At 29.3% G+C, this 11,415-nt stretch overlaps 1 long non-coding RNA gene across 1 annotated transcript; it reads right to left on the bottom strand.

The window, feature by feature from the left end:
• Positions 1-1,569: 1,569 nt before the first annotated feature.
• Positions 1,570-3,904, bottom strand: LOC105119580 (uncharacterized). The gene is made up of 2 exons (XR_841154.1): positions 2,924-3,904; positions 1,570-2,811 (listed from the first exon to the last, which is right to left on the bottom strand). It is a non-coding gene; the product is annotated as an uncharacterized LOC105119580 (long non-coding RNA).
• Positions 3,905-11,415: the final 7,511 nt, after the last annotated feature.

Below are 11,415 nucleotides of genomic sequence, written 5' to 3'. Positions count from 1 at the left end.
TTGATGGATGACGGTTGGATTGATATCACTCGTTCAGACGAGTATTTACAACAGCCAATTGTTGGGATGTTGTCGAAGCGCCCTAGTTAATGATGGTTGGTTTCGCATTATATGTATCCATGAAGACACGTAGTTATACACTTTCACTTGCTAAAAAACGGTCAATAATGCATAGATCATCGATCTTGACAATTCTGACTTGAATTCACCTTGCCGAATGTTCAATGTTTTTTTAAATTGTTTTTCATATGTTTTTTTTATGATTTTGATAAAAATAAAAAAAATTATTTTAATACATTTTCAATTAAAAATCTATATATTACATTAACAAACATAATCATACACTTGGTCACGAGTCCAGAATCCAACCCAAGACGAGCTTGGCACTATCCACGATGCCTTAATTGCCACCAGATATTTGATATTATTGATTCATTGTGAAGAGAGCAAAATATTGGGTCACCTGATGCAATTGCCTTTGTAACTTAGTTTTCTACTTTTACCAAATTAAAATGAGATCACATTGATGTAGTCTGAGAGATGAAGCATAAACAATAGTCATTTTCATGGAACTCAAAGGAAATTCTGCAAGATTGCTCTCAAGTTCTGACTTCCGAGCATGTATTATAAGCAAGAAAATGCAAGTGTTTTCAAGGTTGCAATGGTATTCAACAAGAAAAAGAAAAGGTAAAAGTAGAAAACACATTGGAGCATGTGGAAATCACAAGGAAAGCCAAAATTATTACCAACAGAAAGGACATGTAATTCAAAATCTCTGATTTTTAGGACATGAAATATTAAAACAATGATCATGTAGCCTAAAGAGAGGGAGTAGAGTTTGTGTGAGTATTTACTTATTTAAACTGTTAACTTGGTCGAAGAACAGGAGCTGCTTCAATTATTTGTAGATTATTGCAGTTAAACAGTAACTTACAGTATCTTAGCTACAAGACTTGTAAAATGCAGTCTCAAAATAGTTCATGAACGTGTTTTCAATAACTAATTATGGAAAATTGGGATATAAACTAAAGAAATTCCAATCCAATATTGAAAACTAAAGAACAAATGTGATGGAATTTAGTAGGGAGCAAAAAATAAGAACTTTATGACAAAAAAACAAAGCAATCTTACCCGTATCAAACATTGAAGTTGTGTTTGGTTAGTGTCTCGAGATAAATCTTAAAAAAAAATATACAGAAAAGATAAAAGCATATTTAATTGAAGATATAAAAACGAAAATATAAAATAAATCTATTTATAAAACAATTACAAAATAAGTTTATATACTTTCCAAATAAAAAATATAAATCAACATGTCTTCTAATCACAGAAGAGTAAACAAACACATAAAACAGCGTAACTTCAATAAGAAAATTACGTGATAAGACCATGATTATATGAGCTTACATTCTGCTATACTAATTCTCTCTTTCTGACATGGGAGAACTAGCTAGAGGGACAACTCTACTTGAAGAACTTGATCATATGTTTCCACAAGGAGATGAGAGTAGTCTACAAAGGGAAACATGGTAAAACGTAATCTTGAAAATTAATTGCGAACTTAACATCTAAAGACCAATAATAGATTGTTTAGATTAATTTGTTAAAAGAAACATCTTGAATCACAATACGGGAAATAAAACTCATACATAACAAAACAACAGTTCGTAAATCAGTGAACCTAAATTTTCCCTTCTGTACTGCCTTGTTTCAGATTCATAAAGAAGAAGAGTAGATGAGAGGATTCAAACCTTGGGCATGGAATATGAGAACCAATGATTAAGACAGCGATGGAGGCACACAGATCTCTATAATCTTGAAATGGCTGAGTTATCACTGTCATGGATTGTGAAGAGAAAAGGAGAATAAATTGCCAAATCTCTTAGGTTGCTATTATTGAAAGAGGTGAAAAAATAGGTGTGACTGAATAAGTCTGCAAAAAAGTAGGACTACAAGGCGAGGGTCCAAATTGCAAGATAAGATGGTCCACCAACAAGATTGGTGAGTACAGAGATCTAATGCCGAAGCCTACACAACCATGGCAGTAAGAATATGACCTGTTCCCACCATGTTTTCGCATACCAAAGTTCTCAAAACTGTTAATAATTTTCAAGGATCTACTGATTCCACAGAAAAAACCATTTGGAAGAATGTCCATAAAATAATCAAAGAGCATTTTTAATCATTTCCAGTGAAGACAAAGATTGTGGGATGGAGAACACTCTGAAACTCAAGCTAAGCTATTTTAGCTGATATAATAAAAAAAAAACCCCATAAATAACAAAATCTGATAAAAACTACACACTTTATTTTTTCTTATCCTTACCAATGTGATCAGCTTCTGCTTCAATGCTCTACTTTCTGTCTTATGAGACTCCAATGAACAATGTCTATCTTCCAAGGAAAGAAAGAACCTCCACATACATAATCGTTGCTTTGCCTTTGTGTAAAAATGAGAATCGAAAACCACCCAAAACAATCATTCTTTGAAACAAATCAAAGATCTGTAACGGATCTCAAATCAAACACCCAGAAATGGAAACAGTAAGGGGTCTAATAAATTCACCTATTTAATCTCAATATTTTATTAGCTCGTATCGTATCATCAACACAATCAAGGGTATCAACACTCTCTCTCTCCCTCCCCCTCCCTCCCTCACCTTTCTTGCTTATTAACAAAGTTACCTATCACATCTGCAACACATAAAAGATACCATTTGCATCCCCTGAATATTTTCCTCGGAGGGAATAATCACAGATCTGCTAAAGTCAGCAAAACGAAGGGTGTCCTTCCTTTTCCTTCTCCGCAAGCTGAAACGAAAATCCAAACTTAGGGAATCCACCATAAAATAGAAATATAAACACTACTAAATGTACTCACCTGACAGTAACAGAAAGCAAAGTAGAAAGAAAAAAGAATCACCTTTAATTTGCTGTTGGTCAGCAGGAGCAAAGTGTCACTCACAAACTGTGTTTTTTCTTTTCCAAGTCCTTTTGTGTTGTATAGTCGTTTATTGCCGATGCAGCATCATCAAGATTCTCACTACCAAAGAACTTTGGCAGATAAACAGAAACAAAGAAAGATTTAACTCTAACATCACAGGCCGTGCATTTTGCATGTGAATCTTGATGATGCTCCACCCGCAAACAACGATTGTCAATATTTCCATGCACAAGAACCCCTTTAGCCTTCAATTCCATGCCCCATCTTTTTACCTCCTCTCTACAAGGTTTCAAGATTGAAATTAAGCAAACAAATAATATATACTAGCAAATTCTTGTAAAGAAAAAAATTGAGAAACACAGAGAAATATTGGACAGCACATAAGCATAGCACACCAACAAACCCACGAGCAAGGAGCTGATGTGGCATGTTGCCATTGGTTAAGGCCAAAAGGGAATACGTGAAGGGGATGCCCGAGAAAGAATCCTACAACCTTGTTTACCTCAGAACTTTATAACAAGACAGTACCCTTTTTCAACATTAAAAATATAATAGTATTTTTTTTATATCAGATGAGAAGAAAGAAGGAAAGAAAGAAAATCTAATAAATGGAATCAAGAACTAACGCGCTTTAGTACTTTGGGAAATCATAGATTTTTAGTTAAGTGGATCAGATTTATTTATCCGGCAAGATTCTGACAAAAACACACTCCCTCTGGTTGTGTGTGGTGAGACTAACATATAGCAAGTACCACCTCATGACAGATTCCGGCCAAGATCACATAAAAAGAAAAAGAACCCATTTGGTTTTTTCACTTCTTTTAGCTACATCAGCTCATCAAACCTTTATAAGAATATTATTTCAAAAAAAAGAAAAAGAAAAAAACTAGAATGAAAGGAAGACTGTAAGCTAGGTTGAGAGAGAGAGAGAGAGAAGAGGACTCAGGAGGATAGCAACAGTGGAGGGACCGATTGAGACGTGCATATATACACAGATGAGGGCTGGAACTTTATTATTTTGTTATTGTAAATGGTATTTTCTTTTTCATTTTTATTACTTTTTGTGTTTTTACTATATTTATAGGTTTTGATTGGTAGATGCTGAGCTGTATAGTACTGTACCAGTATTGCTGCAGTTACCCATCGCCATCTTCCCCAAACCCTAATAGAACTTTTTGGAGTGCTGTTACAATGAAGTCGACCCCGTGCCTTTACCGTGCGCTCCCCCTGCTGCTTCTTTTTGCAAACTTTTAAAAGTAATTTTATGAGTTTATTTTGAAAAAAAAAAGAATAAAGAGAAAAGAGAAAAATACATTTGAATTTATAAAAATGATAAGAAGATATTTTAATTTTTGATAAAAAAAAATATATTTTTACAATTATCTATTCTCTTTATATTTAGCTCTTTAAAATATTCTAAATTTTAGAGTTATTGTTCTTAAAATGTTTGGATTTAGTGTTCTTTTACTACATGTTTTGCGTTATCGTGTATTTGAAATAAAAGTGCATGCTTTTATTGATTTTTATTTTAAATTAAATAGTGTTTTATTAAGATTTGTTTTTCATCTAGAAACACATGTTCCTGTTTAAAAAAATGTTTTACTTTAGGATGAATATGAGCTTTTAACCTAAAGCAAATACAATTTATTATAAAATTCACTATTTTATTTGATAAAAAAATTAATTTTTAAAATCACAATGCCAAATTATAATACATTACTTTTACTAGTGCTATTTTGAATTATAGCGCAGTTTAGCGCAAAGAAATACAACTTTGTATTAAAAAGTTAATTTAACCGTGTTTGGATTAAGAAAGTATTAATTTTTTTAGATATTTTGATATGATTTTATTAATATATTAAGGTATAAATCAAAAACAAAAACATATAAAATAATATTTAATAGAATTGTTTTTAGTGCCAAGCAATTTTTATAAAAATATTGACACAACAACATCATAAAATTTTATGGAATAAAATCACTACCACAAAACTCTAATTTTATTAAATTATAAGTTAAATAACTCTATTTATACTAATTTAGTTTAGTTTAAAAAATATATTGTAATTATTACTGATGCACTAGGAAAAAAGGTAATTTTTTTTTTAAATCCTCAAACATCATAGACCCTATATATATATATATATATTTCAATTCTTTCATGACGAAAATCGAATTCATAGTTGAAGGTTTTAGGTCATGTGTCTCCCGTTCAATTTTGATTTTATTCAAATAAAAGCTTGCGGAATATATACACATGACCTAAAACCTGTGACTACGAATTCGATTTTGTCATGAAAGAATTGAAATATTTAATTAAAGACGGACCGATTAGAATTCGATTAATCCAGGTTAGAGGAGGAAGAAGAGAAGCAGACTTTCATTACTCATCAAGAAATGTTTGTGTGGAAGAGAGTAATTAACATGCAGAACTATATATTATATTTTTAACTTGTTCGTGGCTGTCACAGTTTGATCTAAATTGATCTGATAATAACTTCTTCTTTTTTCTTTCTCAAAATAAATAAATATAAAGTTTTATTTTTTATTAAATTATATTATATAATCAGTGATAGTTTTGCCTTTCCAAAACGTTTACTAATATGGACAAATTAACATATGGTCATCCATTATTACTTTTTATTTGACAATATCAATTTGTATAAACAATCTTAATAAAGTCGCATTTCTAGCATTTGTCTAATGTATTTCAAAACATTTATTAAATTATCTTATATTTTAGTTTCAAGATTCAATTCTACAAAATAAAAAACGGAAGTATACTTATTTAATTATAAGTTCAATTTCTTAAAGTTAACGATAATTAATTATTGATTGAAGAAACTCATCATGCTGAGTTGGCATACTTGGACATGGTATAATTTCTCCTGTTTTAATAGGTAAAGGAGCTGTATACCTTTTTATTTTTATTTTTATTTTATTTTTTTTTGTGCGAAATATTAGCTGTAATATTTATTTACATCTTAAGAAGAAAGGATAAGCCTTTACCCAAACGTTTTATATATGGAAAAGAAATTTCACTTTTTATGGCACCCAACTTTAGACCTGCATCTGTCGTTTCATTCCAATAATTACAATCATGGTTCACAATGGTTCAAAATCTATTTTGATAAAAGAAAATAATAATGAAGAAAGAAAAGAAGCTTTTTTTATTGGCCACTTAGTGATTGGTTCACACTTCGTTACACGTCAAAATATATATTTTAAAACATATAAAAATATTGTTAATGTATTTTGTATTTATAAGTAAAATTTTGATTGTAGATTCAACATTTAATTTATACATAATATTTTTTTTAATTATTAAGATAATTATATATTTGAGCATCTCGGGCCAAACCAAACTATTTTGTCAAACATGCAACTCAAATCGAAAAGAAATACAAGCACAAAAATCATTAAAATATTTATTTCATTATGATTAAAAAGGTATTATTCAGATACTACATATTGTTATCTATTTTTAGGTCCTACATATACAAAAAATCATAAAATACAAAAAAATTTAAAAAAAATGTCGGAGGAAAATAAAAAATATATCAGTGAGCAGAATTTATCAGAACACCCAAAAAATTGTCTAAGACTGGTTAAGGAAGATCAAAACATAAAAGATTAGAAAATTTGACAATGTATTTTTTATTGATGAAAGCTCTAATGGTAAAGAAAAATTTAATTTGAGGAAGAAAATTCAAAATTAGATGTTTAAGAACTCAATTGAAATTTTTCAAGGTCTAATTGAATTTATTGAGAATTAAATTACAAGAAAATTTGATTTTATAAAGTTAATTTAGGCTTTAATTAGATGAAATAAAAGTTTGGGAGTCGAATTGTAATTTTTAAGATTTAATATGGTTAAATTTGGGGCTTAATTGTATAAATATTAAAGTTTGATGGGTAATTAGAGACTTAATTAAAGAAATCCAAAACCAATGAACTATTAAAGTTTGATGGGTAATTAAAGACTTGATTAAAGAAATCCAAAACCAATGAATAAACTAAAAAGAACGGGTGAATGTAAGGGTTCAAATTGATCAAAATAAAAGCTAAATTGAAGAAATTAAAAATTTATTTGTCAATTAACATAGTTTTAAAACCCAGCCCGGCCCGGCGGGTTAACCCGGGGCTGGAACCGGGCCGGGTTGATGAAAAAATAAGGTAAGCCATGACCTAGTGTGACCCGGACGACCCGGCGGGATGACCCAGAAACCCGGGCGACCAGGCAAAACCCGGTTGCAACCCGCTTGCTTTTTTTTTTTTTCTAAAACCACGCCGTTTTAATTTTTTTTTAAAAAAAATAAAAATTGACCCGGCCGACCCGGTCAAAACCCGGTGACCCGGTCAACCCCCGGAACCCGGGCCTTGGACCGGGCCGGGTTTAAAAACTATGTCAATTAAGGGTTGAAATGTACAAATTTAGAACCAATAACTAAAATGAAAATAATGGTCAACTTTGGGGTTAGCAATTGAGTTTGGAAATAGTGAAATTGCATGAAATTAAATGTTTTAAAGCAATTATGAATACAATTAGAAGAATACAGATTCGATTGAAATTTGCCAAATCTCAAATTAAGAACCTTAAATAACATGTTGGCAACTTTCATCAACTTGCACTTATGTTTTGAGAGTTTTAGTTGATTGAGTTGGCAACTTTAAATACATGAATGTTGAATTATAGACCTTAGATGACAATGATGTAAGAATTGCTTTAATAAGGCCTAAAAAATGGGGAACTCAATCAGCCCTGATAATGCAACTATCATGCAAAAATCAATTTAGATTTTGTGTATTCATATATAAAGGCTTCTCAATGGGTTATTATCAATATTTTACAACACTTCCCTCAACATTAAAAAGTTAGAAATAGATTCAAAGGCTTCTTAAAACCCTATAAATACCACTCTCAATATTAAAAAAAAAAGTTGAAAAAAAGAAAGAAAGAAGAAAAAAAATTGATAGTGATGCTAAGTGTAAATGTTTGACAAGTGAACACAGAGTTTTCTCAAGTTTTTAAAATTAGCAAGTTTATATGAGGCAAAACTTTTCAAAAGAAATAAGAGAGAGAGAGAGAGAGAGAGAGAGAGAGAGTAATTGTTCTAGATATATCATCTGATCCAAAAGCAAGCTCTTATGGCAAGCTTAAGATTTATTTATTTATTTATTTATATTTATGTTTACAGGCATAGAAAAGATATTTGGAATGTTTACCAAATGATATTGCATTTACCACTTTGTTGCTATAATTTTTATTTAATTAAGTTATTTTAAAGTTATTTTGATGTTTTTTATATATCAAAGTTGTTGTTTAAGTTTGTTATTGATATACAATATTGTTTTAATTTCATTTTTTAACTTAAGTTATATATGTTAAAGTAAAGGTGTTTATCTTGGGTATGTTAAGCCTATTCAATCACAAAATGAGTTTAGAAAATCAATTTTGAATCTATATTGCATGAACATATATGTTGTTTTAAGTTGATATTTTTTTGATTTAGTACCTCATGCTTGAATTTGATGCTTTGACATTTTTTTTTGTTAGTTTGTTTTTATTCAAACATGTTTATATATGATATTGTGACTTGTTGGGATAAAATAACATATTTTAGTATAAAAAATGTCCATTTTTGTTTTTGGTAGAGGCTGCCTTAGCTAGAGATTTTCTTGGAAAGAACATTGTCTTATCCCCTGGATTTGGACCATGTTTAGTCAATTTATTTGCATAGAAACCTTTGTTATGTATGATTACTAGATAATTTGGTATTTATTTGCATCAATAATATGTTTTTGTTAGGTTTTGATCCTAGGGTTTCAGTTCTAAATCGAAACATATTTTGGTAAAAATTATGATGTTTTAATGATAATCAGAGTGAATGCATGCTTGATTATTAATCCTTGTATAATTTTCAACATGTATATGCCTTTGTTTTGATCAAATCTAGTTTGTTTTGGAACCCATGTTGTTGAATTCATGTTCGGTGTTATTAATGTTCGTAGTGTTTTTTATTTTTTTTGTTTGATATATTTTGTTCAAGAATTTTTGAGTTTTTATACTTTTTTAGGTGTTTGATCTGTTTTTTGGCTTTTGTTTTATTTGGGGTTGTTTTCAGGTTAAATTAATTTTTTTGTTTAGTTTATAGTCAAATAAAAAATTTCAGGTTAACCTGGTCCAAAGACAATTAGGTCACAGGGTTTAATACCTTTTTTGATTTGCTATTTTTTTTTAGTTTTAATAGTGTATTTGGCAAACACCTCTCAAGTCTATTTTTGATCATTTTATTACAAGGAAAAATGAGTTTTTGTTAAACAAAGCCTAAAAAATAAAACAAAAATAAAAAAAAATATTCTTTTTTCTTGCATATGGCTAAAAATCTTAAATTTATTTAAGAAATTTTTTTAAAAAATCTAAAATAATTTGACATGTTTTTTTTTTTTAATATTGCATGGATTTTACAAGTTTGTAAAATTCCTAAGGATTCTAGCCTACATTTCAAAACAAAACTAATTTTGTTTCTTTTAATGTACGACATTATAAACTTATATGTAAGATATATTCTTAATATTAAATAAAAATATAATTTATTTTATTTTTTATATTGATATTACAACGATTAAGTTTTTAACCTGATAAAATAAGGATCTCTTCGCTGAGAAGAACTTTTCTTAAACCTTAAACAGACCAACGATTAGAAAATATAACATTTCATTAGTTTATATCAAATAAATAAACAAAACAACTTATTTGAAATAATGCGTATTAGAGGTGTTAATAACTTCACTTTACACAATTAGTTCCCTTACCTAGACTCTGAAACCAATTAAGGTTTCTAGTGACTAAAATACTAGGTAGAAACTCTTATTTTTTTTTTTTATTGATAAAGGACAAAAATTTCCTATCTTTTAACCTTTATCATTCCCAATGATCCTGATTCAGGAGGATGATCAGTGCAACACTACTCGGAGAATAAATAACTCCACTTGAATCAAATGGAATTTGAAAATACAGATATTTTGACTTCCATTTCTAAATTCTAAACTAAATTTTAAGTAATAACTAAAATACATTCTTAATGAAGTTAGAAAAATAGGTTAAGCTATGTGTGGATGCTTGATTTGAATTAAAAAACCTATGCCTCACACCTTAACTTTATTTATTTTGGCTCTAAAAGCAAGCAATGCCTTTTTTTATTAAGTGAACAATAAGTCACCTGCTGGGTCACTATCTGATTAGTACTTAAAAATATATTTTTATTAAGGATTTATATTAGTATTTTGCACTTCAAGTATCAATAACTCCTTCACTAAAGCATGTTTTATAATGACAAATCTAATACTATAAGATACTTTTAATTTATGGTAAATGTTCATCTTAAATGCAAGCCTATCTCTTAAATCAAAGGATTGATTAATGAGTTCAACTACTGAAATTGAGAAGACAAAGAGAGGATGAAGTTTAGAAAAGTAATGTTGGTTCGGTCCGAACTGAAATACTATTTAGTCATTAAGTCATATCTGGACCTGTAGTCTTGGATTTAAATTTGGTTTATATGGTTAGAAAGCTAAGACATATGCCTAAAGCATTCATATGGAATGCAAAACTCAATTCTGCTGTTTGAAAGTCTAAATCTTAGCAACAATGCAGAAGTCCAAATCTATCCTGCAGCCTAGACACTGTTCCGTGTTCAGCCCATATCTTGAGTTCTAGAAATCCAAATGACCTTAAATGTTTTTGTTAGAAAGCTGAGATAATTTTCTAGAACTTTTATGATTGAAGTTTGTTAGAATTATGATGTTAGCAATGACTTTTTGTTTAGACAAGAAGATAAGAATTGTCACCAAGTTAAGAGTTGGCCATCCACTCAACAATTAGTCATCAAATCAATAGTTTTAAACAATAGTTTCTAATTTTGGCCTATAAAAGGAGGAATTTTCCATGCATTTAGGTATTTTGGTTTTCAGAACAAGATCATATTCTTGCTCCTTTTTTTTTATATAATGTTTAAGTTTTGCTTTCATTAATCTCTTGTTTATGCTTTTCATTTCCTTTCCTTTATTTAATTAATTTATATCTTATTTATGTTTTTATTTTGTTTATTTATTTTTCTTTTTTTCATTATGTTTAGCTAAGTTTATTATGTCAAGGTGAAAAGGTTAAACTAATAGTGTAAGAAGAAGTATAGTGTAAACTTAACATGGATTTTAATGTTTGATACTAATATTTTTTGTATTTGTTATCTTGTTTACTCTTAATATTTTGCTTGTTAAATGATTAATCTAGATTTATATTGTATAACACTTAGCACAACAAATACTTGACACTTTCATAACTAACACGACTAAAATATTGATGTCTTCTCCCAAGTGTAGGGGTGTCGAAGTAATAAATAACCCAGTAAGACCGGGGTAGAACCATAGGGAGATTAATTATATAAATTATAGATAACAATAATACAATA

The sequence above is a fragment of the Populus euphratica genome, unplaced genomic scaffold (assembly GCF_000495115.2).
Source record: "Populus euphratica unplaced genomic scaffold, PopEup_1.0 scaffold3163.1, whole genome shotgun sequence".
NCBI classification, from domain to species: Eukaryota; Viridiplantae; Streptophyta; class Magnoliopsida; order Malpighiales; family Salicaceae; genus Populus; species Populus euphratica.
The sequence above is the reverse complement of the archived record's forward strand: the minus strand, read 5'-3'. Positions and strand labels throughout refer to the sequence as shown.